This window comes from Gossypium raimondii, chromosome 5 (genome assembly GCF_025698545.1).
Source record: "Gossypium raimondii isolate GPD5lz chromosome 5, ASM2569854v1, whole genome shotgun sequence".
NCBI lineage: Eukaryota > Viridiplantae > Streptophyta > Magnoliopsida > Malvales > Malvaceae > Gossypium > Gossypium raimondii.
The window spans coordinates 18,628,844-18,643,210 of record NC_068569.1 but is presented as its reverse complement, the minus strand read 5'-3'; the positions used below and the strand labels follow the sequence as shown (position 1 = coordinate 18,643,210).

General features: G+C 30.2%; 2 long non-coding RNA genes across 2 annotated transcripts; both read right to left on the bottom strand.

The window, feature by feature from the left end:
• Positions 1 to 4,649: 4,649 nt before the first annotated feature.
• LOC105770968 (uncharacterized) lies at positions 4,650 to 6,188 on the bottom strand. The gene is made up of 3 exons (XR_001126357.2): positions 6,166 to 6,188; positions 5,602 to 5,691; positions 4,650 to 4,841 (listed from the first exon to the last, which is right to left on the bottom strand). It is a non-coding gene; the product is annotated as an uncharacterized LOC105770968 (long non-coding RNA).
• A 2,944-nt stretch (positions 6,189 to 9,132) lies between these two features.
• Positions 9,133 to 13,579, bottom strand: LOC105770969 (uncharacterized). The gene is made up of 3 exons (XR_001126358.2): positions 13,192 to 13,579; positions 9,343 to 9,493; positions 9,133 to 9,248 (listed from the first exon to the last, which is right to left on the bottom strand). It is a non-coding gene; the product is annotated as an uncharacterized LOC105770969 (long non-coding RNA).
• Between the last annotated feature and the right edge of the window lie 788 nt (positions 13,580 to 14,367).

Sequence of the window (14,367 nt, the reverse complement as noted above, 5' to 3'; positions counted from 1 at the left end):
AATGACATAAAAACTTTAAAACACTTTCTAATGACTTAGGTACATCCCACTAATAAGCAAACATAAGAAAACATTATAATTGATGGCTAAGCTGAGTATCGATTGCTTGGATGCTAACAGGACCACGAACACACCAAGAACCTAAGTCAAGTCTACGCACAAAAGTAGATACAATCATACGCTGAGTATTGAATACTCGGTAGTACTAACATAATTTGAATTCAAAAGTAAAAAACTATTAAACTAGTCAGATATAACAAATACATTAAGTTAAAATATTAATAATATCAATATATTATTTCATTACATCAATTTCAATATCAAAATTATTAATAATCATTTCAGCACGATTATCGTCACGTATCAAACTCAGAATGACCTTTTATAAGCAAAATCAACTTAGTACTGGATTGCCAAGATCATAATGACATTTTATCAACAAATCAAAATATCATATCATTTTTAGAATCAGAATATCATATCAGACTGGTGATCAAATTGGTTAGATCACTGATTTATACAATTCAATTAAATGAATCATTAAAAACATAAAAAAAAAGTAATTCAACTGGTTTGTTTGCCTAGTTCAATTGGTATGTATTAGTTCACAAGTTAATAAGTATGATGCCTCACTTCGGATCGGTATCTTGATAGGTTCCTGGTCCAATCAGCTGATCCGATTAGGTTCAAACAACCATGACTCTAGGTTTCTACACTTCATACATTTGAAATTTAGTCCTCTAACTTTTGTTTTCAAGAATTTAATATGTTGTTTGTTTCAATCAAACAACCATTGTTTTCAAGAATTTAGTCCAGTGGCTAGGATATCTTGATAGGTTCCTGGTCCAATCAGCTGATCCGATTAGGTTCAAACCAAATCAAAAACGAATTGTGCGATTCGGATGATAACACTAACCTAAAACCAAAACGAACAATACAAAACTCGAACTGAATATATTGGTTCGAATCAATTTTTCAGTTTTCTCAATTTATTTGCTTAACTCTAGGTTTCACTGTTTGGTTCATTTCCAATGTATAAATATATCCATTAAGAATACATTGAATACAAATCCAAAATAAAAAACTTACTTATCCAAAAATAAGATACAACGACTTATTTAACCTTCTAACTTTATAAAAAAAAGATTTAACCCTTTATTTAATTTTTTATTTTTTAACCCTTAAACTGTCAAAACCATCGAAAATATCTCATATATTGCCTAAGGTGGCGGTGAAATATTACAAGTCCAAAGAAATTTTTTAATTTTGTGCTTTTTAGATAAGTAAGCTGCCTTTGGAATAATATTTACCTCTTGCATAGAGAATAACTTTTGTTGGTCGCTTATATGCGTTATAGCTCTTGTTAAGCATATTTTGTTATATTTGGAATTGCTTAATCCTTTTTTTTTCACTCTAATTTGTTTCATGTCATGGTATTTTATGGTAATATATTTTGTTTGTTGGTCTGCCGCAAGCCGCAATTGGGCTTGATTCGGTGCTTACTTTGCTTCATAAACTGCTGCTGCCATATCTCTTAAATTATTGCCCCCTTTAGTGCCTCCAATATTAAAGGGATATTAGCAAGTTTTTTTTCTCTTAATTTTTCCTTCTTTAATCAGTTTGCTGGCACTTTGCATTGTTTTGTCGCTCCAAAGTATTGCTATGTTGCTTGGATCCAATAATTGCCATTCAATCTAGGCCGCTATTTTGCTGCCATTTACCAAAAATTCCTGCTAAATAAGGTAATTCCTCACTTGTAAATCAAGCTGCTATTGGTCGCCGTTTGATGTTCCAAAACTGCTACACTTTGTTGTACAAATAAGCCTTGGATTATCGAGTGAACATGTTCAAAAATCTGCTGCTATTTGGCTTAAATCTTCCCACCCATTAGTCTTAATTTAATGCCGCTTTACCATCTCATTGTACCATTCAAATTGTTGTGAATTGTCTTTCCACATGCTGCTAATTGCTCCACCGTTTGCCTCAAAAATCCAAAAATAGTAGTTGATTGCTCTTTCATGACTTGCTTCCATTAGCCTCAAATACTGTTACATAGTTGGTCTAAGTTGAAGCGATAAATGTAACACCCTTAACTCGTATTTATTATCAAAACAGGGTTATAGAGTATTACCAGAGTTTACAGATCAAATATAGTTAATTCATATCATTTACTATACATATTTGAAACTAAACATATTCAATCATATTGTCTCTTAAATGGACCTTCGAGGCCCAGTTTATGTATTAGAAACAAGTCGGTACTAAATCGGGAACTTAGAGAATTTTTTGCGAAATTTCAAAATTTTCTTTAAGTACAGGGGACACACGTCCGTGTGGCTCATATGGCTAAGTGACATGCCCGTGTCCCAGGCCGTGTGGGCATTCGATGTGAGGCACATGGTTGTGTCCCAGCCCGTGCTCAATTTAAGTTGTATACTGACTTAGTCACACGGCCGAGCCACACGCCCGTGTGCTAGGTGGTGTGAGCATACTGACTTGCATAATTAAGGTGCAAGATTCACACGGCCAAGTCACACACCCGTGTGTCAGGTCGTGTGACACATACGAATGAGACATACGCCCGTGTCTTTGCCCGTGTGAAACTACCTGAGTATTCTATTTCTCAAATTTTAAGATGTAAGGGACACATGGTCAAACCACACGCCCGTGTGCATGGCTGTGTGTGACACACGGTTGAGGAACATGCCCGTGTCTCCACCCATGTGGACAAAATAAGGTCATTTTCAAGCCTTATTTCTCACCCAAACTTGTCTTCCACCTACATCAACATTTTAACATGTTCACCAACCAATTCAAAACATTTAAACCAAGCCAAACCCAAGTCTTAAACTTGACATTTTACACATACAATTAATGTGTCCTAGGACTTCCCAATTGATAATTTATTATTAAGTCCTTCCAAACTTATACTTAACTAGATACCAAATGCATATATGCATAATCAAATTCATACCTCAAACATGATAATACCATATATATCTATATATCAAAACATGACCATTACAAGTCGTTTCAATGGCTATTTACAACCAAAACATGTATATACCAATATTTTACCTAACTTAGCTTATACATGCCATTATACCAAAAGTAATTTCACTATTTATACTAAAATGAGTTGAAGGATAGTGTGATCTTGCTCTGACCTGCTTCCAATCTTTACGAGCTTCCGTGTACTATAAAATAGAGAAAATAAAACAAGTAAGCATTAATGCTTAGTAAGTTCGTATAATGGAAAATTAACTTACCCTTCATTTGCATTAAAGGTAAGCATCCAAAATTTCACCCAAAGAAATTTGGCAATTAGCCTAAACACCCAATTTCATCAACATGTTAGTCATTATAATTCACACAATTGTCAAAAAACATGAATGAGCTCATCATGTAATAACTTTCATATATATACTTTCCATATCATATTCCCATAAAACATGTACATTTTCATAACAAATCATCTCAAGTTCAGTTTAGTCCATGTCGGAACTTTGTCTATTGAATTTATTTAAAATATCGATGAATACACATGTAGTACACTCGAAGTGTACAAAACTATAATTCGTCAATTCATATCCGGAGGTACTCATTAGAGCACGTAATCAGAAAGCACTTTTCTGAGCCATGTAACAGGAAGCCACCACAGCAAAATAGACTTTTAGCGGCTTTTTTTAGGCCTTTAGCGGCGTTGTTAAGCGCCACTAAAAGTGAAAGCGCCGCAAAAAGTGCCGCTATAGCGGCGTTTATATGAAAAACGCTGCTAAAGACCATGACCTTTAGCGACGCTTTTATCACAAACGCCGCTAAAGATCATGACCTTTAACGGCGCTTTTGTCAACCTTTAGCGCCGCTTTTTTCACAAACGCCGCTAAAGACCATGACCTTTAGCGACGCTTCTTGTAAAAACGCCGCTAAAAACATAACATTTAAAAAAATTATTTTAATCAAATAATATTTATTTTTATGATAATTATTATATTATGTTTTATTTTTAAAATTTGAACTTTAAATATACTTTTAAGGATAAATAAAAAATATGATTTAAATTAAATTTTCTATGAAAATTTTAACTTTAAAACTAAATATAAAAATTAATGAATTTAGTTTTAGAATTTAAAATAATAAATTAATAACACAATTAAAATCCAAAAGTTAGAACTTAAGTTTTCGTAAATATTAAAGTAAAAATAAAATTTAGAATCAAAACTAAAATAAATAATACATATGATAAACAGACTGACTATTTGAACCTGCCTATGACTATATACATTGCAAGGTAATAAAAAATACAATGCATTTTCTTAATCAAGTAAATCTTGTTAATAAAAGATATAATACATTTACTTAATCAAGGAAATCTTGTAATGAACTCAAAGCAATGAGCCTTAGAGAAAAACTTTTGAGCATGGCTTCGAATTTGAACTGCAGATTTAGTGCCTACATGCTCATTATTTGTAACAACCCTATACCTGGTCTAATCGTACTGACCCAGTATAAGGCTATTACATTTGGTGCCAAACGGTTATAGCTAGATATTGTTGAATTAAAACATTTATACATAGCATTTTCACTTACCAACCATATTTGCAAACATACATATAGTTTTACTAATTCATTTCATATATATACCAAAATACGTAAAGTACTTAAAAATAGATAGAAGTCCAAGAGTTTACATTTTAGTTCCTAACACATGGAAGCATAACTGACTGTCTATGTACATGCCATTTTAATTCAAAATATGGTACCTACTTTTGAAGCTCTTGAGGATGTGATGAGATGAGAGATCTTCTATCCTGACTTTACCTCTTCGAGACAAACTGTACCTACGCGTTAAGCCGATGAAGGCTTAGTAAGCACTACAAGAAATAAACAGATAAATAAATATAAATAAAATATGCCAAATTCTTTCTGTTATTACGTATTTACGTACGTATAAGCTTCGTAAAACTTACCTTAGCATTGTAATGATTCGCTTTTATCCACAAATCATAATCTTAGCCCAAAATAGATTTTATAGAACACACCGGATATACGGAACAAATACAGAGGTGCATTGGTTTGCACTAATGAACAGAGAGCACTAAAGTGCTATACAGAGAGCACAGATGTGCTAAACAGAGAGCACTGACGTGCTAAATCAGAGAGCACCAACGTGCTTGTAGTCAGAGAGCACTAACGTGCTAATAATCAGAGAGCGCGCTAAAGTTCCTTAATGGCATGCCACTAATATCCTGGTAGTTCTAAATTCTATCTACTTGGGCATTAAAACTGAATCTCATTCAATTAAATACTTTATAGAATTATTTCGAAAAAGATTTCTCATTTCTCCATCATTACAATTTAGTGCACATTTCACAATTCACAATTATCACACCATTTTCACGTATATATACTTTTGTCACAATAATTACTTAATGTTCAATCAATATACCACTATATACTTTCCATCTATAATTTTCTTTACAAATTTCATAGTTCCATAATCTTTTATTTTACTTTATTTTATTTTATTTCTAAATAATTCTATACTATAATATAGGCATTTAAATAAAATAAATTAAAAAATAACCTTGTAGTACTTACAACAAAAAGGTTGAGATGATATCTTCCTTCACTCATTAGCCTTCTCTTTTCCTTTTTCTTCAATTAGGTCATTTCCTTTCTTTTCTTTCTCTTCAATTTCATATAAAACACATAACATTTATATATTAGAAAAACAATCAAATAACTTTCCTATATGATTTAATAAGAATAAACATATATGATATAAAAATTTCATAATTTCTTACCTTAGCTAATATTTCAATTTAATTCATAACTAAAATTATTTCTATTTCTATCACAATCTATACCTTATTTTTACTTAAATTCTACTTACAACTTGACTTAACTCTCAAATTTTCACTAATAAACCTTAATTTGAATTTCTTACACTTTTACATTAAACTTATAACTTATTTCTCAATTTAATCTTTTTCCCAATTCTAGTTTGAATTTCCATCAATTCAATCTCTAATTCATCCACTAATTCAATATAAACTACATAAAAAATTCTACTAACTTTCAAATTTCAACATATACCTACTAATATTTTAATCTAGAATCATAAAACTCAAAATTTCAAGAAAATGACTTAATTTGACTTACCAATTTGAAATTGAACCTTAAAACCCTAATTTTCTTATTTACTTTTCTTTTTTCTTTCTCCCTGTTTCTCCCCTGTTTCTCCCCTGTTCCGTTTTGAATTCTATTCTGTTTCTTTCTTTTCATTTCTTTTCTTTTGTTTTATATATGTAATAATAATATAATAATATAATAATATAATATAATATCTTACTTATTAATTAAATATCATAATATAAAATATATATAACTTAAATTAAAAATATCTTAGATATTTCATTTGTTATGCCGCCTCAATTTTTGAAAAAGGCATAATTGCCTATTTGGTCTTTTTAACTTTCTTTAATTTATAATTAAACTTTCACACTTATTTCAATCTAATCCCTTTTCCTAATTACTTCCAATTACATCAAATTCTCCTAGTCAAAACATAATTAGACACACAACTAACTTAGTAAATATTTATAATAAATATTTACAAATCGATTTACGGAACAAAGTCCCGATAATGTATTTTTTTTATTTAATCTATTTAAATAAATTTTACCATATAATCAATGAAGTTTTATTATCAAAATTTTCATGCAACCTTCCTATCATAATATAGACCATACCACAATATTAAAATAAATTTTCTTTCTAGCTCGGATTTGTGATTACGAAACCACTATTCCGATTTACTGAAAATGGGTCATTACATTATTATTGGCAGGCCCCATTCTCTTTACATAACTACAGCAGCTGTAATGGCAAAAACAAAACAATTGAGCACAGCTAGAAGGAACTCAACTTCCCTGTAAACCTACGAGTGATTAATTTTAAGAGTAAAAACAATTGAGCGTGTCAGCTCTAATAAGAGTGTAATGATCGGGATTAATAAATTAGAATCAAAATTTGCATTCAACCTATGGCTCATGCAAACACCTTCAAGACGTGGCATCTGGGATTCAAATCCCAACATCATAACCATTTTAGTATATCTAATGTTATATAAAATGGGGTACAACGAAGGATGAGAAAACTTACTCGTTATTATTGGCAGGCCCCATTCTCTTTACCGTTTATGGAATTGCCATAATGAAATGATGAATCCAAGCATCCGGTAGTCTTTGCTTTTTCAACATATGCTAGAAACTATTTTCGGGCATCAGGCACATCAGTCATTAAGTGATTCTTCTACCCTTGAGAAACCCTTTGTCATCTGGTTCATGGTTTTATATATGTTAGTGGTATGGTTTCAAATCTCAACATTTATAATTTAAAATGAAGCATTGATTGTGTAATAATATTAGTAATTGAGATTTTATATATGTTAATGGTATGGTTTCAAATCTCAACATTTATAATTTAAAATGAAAAAAGACAAAAGAATTATTGTAAGAATGTAAGTTATTTCTCTAACCAATTCAATGTACAATTGACACTAATTTAGTGAGGTGAAACATTTTTTGTAGTGGTAAACCTACGATTTTATATATGCTAATGTCATGAGTTCAAATATCAACATGTATAAAATAAAATAAAATGGTTTTATTTGAAATGTAAAAGACAAAATTACTCTTGTATGAATGTAAAATATATAAAAGAATGAAGTAAAACACAGTTTGCACAATGTGTCATGGGATAAATTGCTGATTAAGCATAGACGGAAGAAGGCCAAAAACCAAGTTCAGATTGGCAGACTAGATCTTCGAAGCTAAAAACAACAAGAAAAAATGATAAAAGAAGGCAAATAAAGGAAGCTTAAATAATAATAAAAATTAATAAAAGTGAGAAAACGTAAATAATTAATAAAAATTAAAAATTACAAACCTCGAAATTTAGGTAAAATCAACACCAATGCAATGCAAGCCATTGTTGAGTCTAATACAAGTGAAGAAACTAAGATCCTAAGAAGAAAATCCTATTTTACTAACAGCAGTAAATGTAACTGACAAGAAAACAACAAAATAAAGCATAATATCACTGTTGTTTGCTAATAAATAAATGTAAAAAACAGATACTTTTACTATAGGATGGAGGCCAAGCGTCCCACCCTTCATCCATTCCAACATAGAAACAACATACAAATGAAGAAAACGCCAGTTCTCAAATCAATTTTATAGTGAATCGATATTTTTCACCACATTTATCCTTTTTTGAAGCATGTGATATATTCATCATCCCATATAAAAACATAGATAAATAGTTGAAAGATCATAAAAGTTATATGAAGGGGGAAGTATATCTTTTGCCGATGATAGAGATTGAATCAATTCATCTACTTACCGTGCAAACATGCAAACTACATCTGCTACATTCCTGGTTATCTAATCTTCATGTACCCTGCAGAATTGGGAAAATAATTATAGTGCATTAAAACAAAAATTGATATTAACAAGTTAAATATGAATGGGAAATAACATGAATGCAAAAATTAATACTCGAGGAAATTGACAACTTAGCTATCTTAACCATGGAAATGAATTAGATATTGAATAAGAGAGATTACAGCAATGAAACCAATGAATTCTTCCAAGTGTCCAAATGATGTCTTTTTTACTGAATCTTGAAAGCTGACAATCCAATTCTAACAGCAATTTCTGTTCTATCCTTCAAGCATGTGAGTTTTATAAATGCCAAGTCAGGCATATTATTCATTTATAACTATCATTCAAAAGTATCAATGTGCTTTGGCTTTGCGTTTCTTTCTTGTTTCAATTTCCTAGTTTACATATGTATGTGCCACTGGACTTGTTAAGTGAAGAATGAGAACCAAATTTTTGTTAAGTACTACTATAATAACTATTGTATCATATCAAAGGGTTGATTGTTTATTATTCCTAATATGTATAGTAACAAATCAAAATACTAAGAAGCAATTAGCTATTTGCCCATATTGACATAAGAACATTACAATAGTTATTCATCCAATTTATAATTTGAGACCAAGACTAAATTCTTATGCGGTCAAACATCATCTTATGGGCTTACCACATATCCATGTACGTACCTTGCATGAAATAGCCTTCAAAATAAGGACACTAATGAAATCCACAACATAGAAACAGTGTTCTTCAGAGCCATAGGAATGGGTATAGCATAAATGCTTGACGATGGACTAGGATCTAATACATTAATACCAACGACATATTTTTAGTGATATATAATGAACCAAAATTGATATTGTGTGAAAAAATCAAAGATAATGCACATACATACCATCTGATTGCATCTGCAACCAATCTTGTGTGCATATCAATTCAGTGAGCTTCGACAGTTGGGGGATGTAAGATATAGATGATACTGGCAAAGCTAAATTGCATTGCTCCAGTATTTATAGAACTTTGTTTTCCTCTTCCCTGCCAATGAACTAAGAAAAGTATTAGGGCTCTTGCACAATTCAATCAACAGTATGTAAACATGATAGATTTCAGAAAAAAATGTACATTTGCAGTAGGACTTTTGTTAGTAGAGAAGACATTAATGGTTTCAACAAATAGCTTGAAATAGCCAGTAATGGAACTTGCCCATTCCCACTCATCGTCACCTAAAGCAAGGTCTGAAATTCAAATCAAGCTCTTATTAAAAACTTAAGTTAATTATGTAGCAATGTTGTAAACATGTTTGCACCGTAAAGGTGGAGCACCTACTCACCATGTACTGACCATACTTCTCTTTGATTGCAGGCAAATTAGCACCACCACCATTACCTAGCTCAATCTACTAGTTAACAATTATAATTTTTTTTTCTACTAGTTAACAATTATAAATTTATAATTTTTTTCTCATCAAAAATCTTTTACCAAATTTTCTTATATTTTCTCATCAACCAAACACCCAAAAGAAAATTTGTTTGTTTTATAACTTAATAACCAAAAAAAAAAGGACACCAATTTGTCTTTGGTCTTTTTATTGCATTTTTGAGTTCTAATTTCAATCAAAACTTGGTTCATTTTGGTTTAAAAAGTGTCTTATAATCTTTCATCAACTTCGGATTATTCTTCCTTCAACTATAAAATTCCCGAAATGGTTTCCACTGGAACAATCGATTATAACGTATTGTCTGATCTTCCCAGTTATGATCTTCAAGCTCTGTTGAACAATAAGGGAAACAAAGAAAACCTAAACCAGCTTGAAAATCTCTGTCTTTATCGAACAACCTAGTTTCAATCTCTGTTTTCTTATCGAAATCTATAGCAACTGTAACACCCCTTACCCAATACCGTTGCCGGAGTCGAGCATGAGGCGTTACTTGACTTAACTTAAAAGTTCGGGGCATAAAAATTTACTTTCATCATTCATAATAAAGTTGTCCACCTGCATAGCAGTCACTAAAATAATTATAATTCAAACTACAAAAATCGAAATTTAGATCCGTAAATTTTCCCTGAAACTAGACTCATATATCTATTCACCATAAATTTTTCAGAATTTTTGGTTTAGCCAATTAGTACAGTTTATTAGTTGAAGTCTCCCCTATTTCACTGATCGACTATCCTGACCACTCGTCACTAAAATTTAATTATCTCTTATTACAGACTTCATATGGTGCTTACACTTATTTCTACTGAAAATAGTCTCATTAAGGAATCTATTCATATAAATTATAACTCATAATTCCTTCTGTACAATTTTAATGAATTTCTAAAGTTAGAACAGGGACTTCAAAACATTCTTGCCCTGTTTCACTAAAATTCAAATATCTAAAAGTATATAATTCTTTTGCTTACTCCACTTCTTTCATATGAAAGTAGACTCATTCAGATTTAATTTCATATCTCACTCAACTTCTAATTCTATTTCCACTATTTTTAGTGATTTTTCAAAGTTACATCAATGCTGCTGTCCAAAACTATTCCATTGAAATTTTTAAAAAATTCAATATAACCCCTTTATAATTGTCTAACCTTCCTGCAAATTTCAAATTACAACCAATTCCAGATTTCATCTACTTCATTTAAATACTAATGAAGTTCAACCAATTAACCATTTCAAACTAAAAACATGTATATATTTCGATATCTAACACAACCATAACATTCAAAATTTACTTTGCATACTTAGTCATTCATTCTATTACTTTTTACTTCAATTCCTATACATGCCATATAAATCCAAAAGTTATTTAACAAAATCTACGGAGTATATCCGGATAGTGTGATTCTCGATGTAGATCGATCCTCGAATGTATAAATACGTTAATCTACAAAACAATAAACACACACATGTAAGCTTATAGAAAAGCTTAGTAAGTTCATAGGCATAAAACATAAATCTTACCAAACATTTGTACACTTATACAATATACACCATTACTAAGTTTACCTGTCAACCACAATCTTTGGTGAATTCTTTGGTATAAACTCACTACTACTTATTCTTTTACCATAATTCCTTTGGGCCCATTTGTCACTTACCATCCGTGATCAAAATTAAGGAACGATTACGAAAAATTGAGTACTTCACTTTCACTTTGTCATATGGTCTTACGTATGATCACTTATCATTTGTCCCTGATCAGATAAGTGTAGCTAAGCTACCACTTATCACTTTATCACTTTATCAGATAAGTATAACACTTATCACTTTTTCACTTGATCAGATAAGTATAACACTTATCTAGCACTTATCACTTTTCACTTGATCAGATAAGTGTAGCTAAAGCTACCACTTATCACTTTATCTCTTGATCAGAAGTACTCAAATCCGGCGTTCCGCTTAATTTGATCATTTATTCGATTTTCGCATTTTTATTTTACTCTCTTTTCAACACTAAATACATTTCATCATACATTATATAATTCATGAAATTAACATTTAATCATTAAATTTCAGCCATATGAACTTACCTAGGTCGATTTACAGAATTTGTAAAAGTTCAGGGACCAATCAACTACTTTTTCTTTTCCTCGGCTTGCTTCGGGTTCTCGATCTAAAATACAAATTTATTCATTCGTCAGCATATAATTCTCTTCTAATCCATTTCACAATTTATGCCCTTAAATTTTCGAAATTACACTTTTACCCTAAACTTTATAGTTTTTACAATTTGGTCCCTACTCAATTAACCTCTCAATTGATCTAATTTTTCTCAATCAACACCTTTTCCAACTATTTTAGACTACTAAATAGCCTTTAATATTCAAAACCGCAACACCAAATCCTAATTCCCAACTTTTTCACAATTAGGTCCCTAAAATCAATTTCTATCAAAATTACTTTAATAGAATCATCATATAACAAAATCAAAGCTTTAATTCCATGCTTACTCATCATAAAAATTCAGTACTCATCAATGGTAACTTTCAAAATCAGCCATAAGATTAATAACTAATGAAACAATTAGTTGGACCTAATTGTAAAAGTATCAAAACCACAAAAATTAGAAGAAATAATTAAGAATTAAACTTACATGATTAAAATATATGAAAAACCAGCTTGGAGGGACTCTTCAATGCCGTTTTTTGGCTGATAACTATGAAGAATTGCCTAGAAACTCTTTTAATTGAGATTTCTATTTGTTAACTTTTACAAAATTTCCAATTTTACCCTTATTACATCACTTTTCTAGATATTTCTTGCCCAACCGTCCAGCCCATATAGTTTGGGCCTAATTGCCTTTTAAATCCCTCCTTTTTAATCACTTAAGCTATTTAATCACAATTTAACAAATTTTACACTATTTTCAATTTAGTCCTTTTTAGTTAATTGACTATCCAAACGTTAAAATTTTCTAACGAAACTTTAATACCAACTCAATGACACTCTAAAAATATTTCTAAAAATACTTATGGCTCGGTTTAAAATCTTTGAGGTCTCGATACCTCGTTTTCAATTTTAATTATTTTAATATTTATTCCTATTACACTATTCACTATTTCAAAAATTTTCCCAACTTCACATTTACTTATTCTCACTAAATTAATAATATTTTCTACTCATTTGTCAGATTTAGTGATCTCGAATCACTATTCCGACATCACTGAAAATTCAGGTCATTACAGCAACAATGGCAAAATTTCAAAATTTTTCAATGTATCTGGAAAAATAATTCAAATAAGAATTTACTAGATATCTTCGATGAAGCCATATTGTAATCGCTAGCTTCTGCCCGGGCTTTGAAGTAAAACACCATTTTTCCCTTCCTTTCATCTCTTGGGAGAGACAAAATTAGGGTTTTCCTCCCTTTGATTAAGGAAATATTGGGAGACCAGCCTATCTCATACCATGGTTTAAAAAGTAGGGTAAAGTCGGGATAAATTACCCATAGTTGCAGCATTTTTCTTCCCCCTTTTCTTATTTTTCTTCATCTCCCTTTCCTTAAAAAAATTTATAACGGAAACAAAAATACCAAACACATTATCTTTTTTTTTCCCTGCAAATACCGAACAGAACAGAAGTCTTTTTTGACAAAGAGAAAGCACAAAAGGAATTCCAAAAACCTTATCTGCTTTAGTAGCGGAGATCCTTTTGGAGATTTCAGGCGGGGAAATTTGGGGAAAACAGCGCCATTTTTTTTAAATAAAATGACTTTTGTGGTGTTTTTTTAAAAAATTGTTTATCTTACGCCGCAAAAAATTATTTCATTTTGAACAAAACAACCCCGTTTTACTTTGCTAAAAATATTTTATTTTGTCTACTAAAAATTATTAATTACCTGATTTTATAAAACATTTATTATTACTATTTTTTATAAATTATATTTTTATAAAAAAAACTAAGTACCCTCAAAATAAATACCATATATTTTAATAAAATTTCATCATTTAATAAATCTCAACTAATCCTTAAATCCTAAACCATTTAATATATATAAAGTTTATCTATTATCTCATAAATAATTTAAACTATAATATTAAAATTAATATTATATCTTTTACAATTATATAAGAAATTATTTAATATATAAATTAAAAAACACTAATTAATCTAAACCCTACACCCCTAACCCCTATCCTTTAAACCTTGAATCATAAAACATAAACCCTAAACCCCTAGCCCCTAAACCTTAAATCCCAACCCTTAAACAATAAACCATAAACCGTAATCCCTAAACCCATAATCCATAAAATTTAAAATAGTAACTCTTAAACCTTAAACCCTACACCATATACCATAAACCATAAACCATAAACTATAATCATAATTAATTCAATATTTTAAAATTAATACTATCTCTTTTACAATTATATAATAACATATTTAAAATATAAATTAAAAAAACTATTTAATCTAAATCCAAAA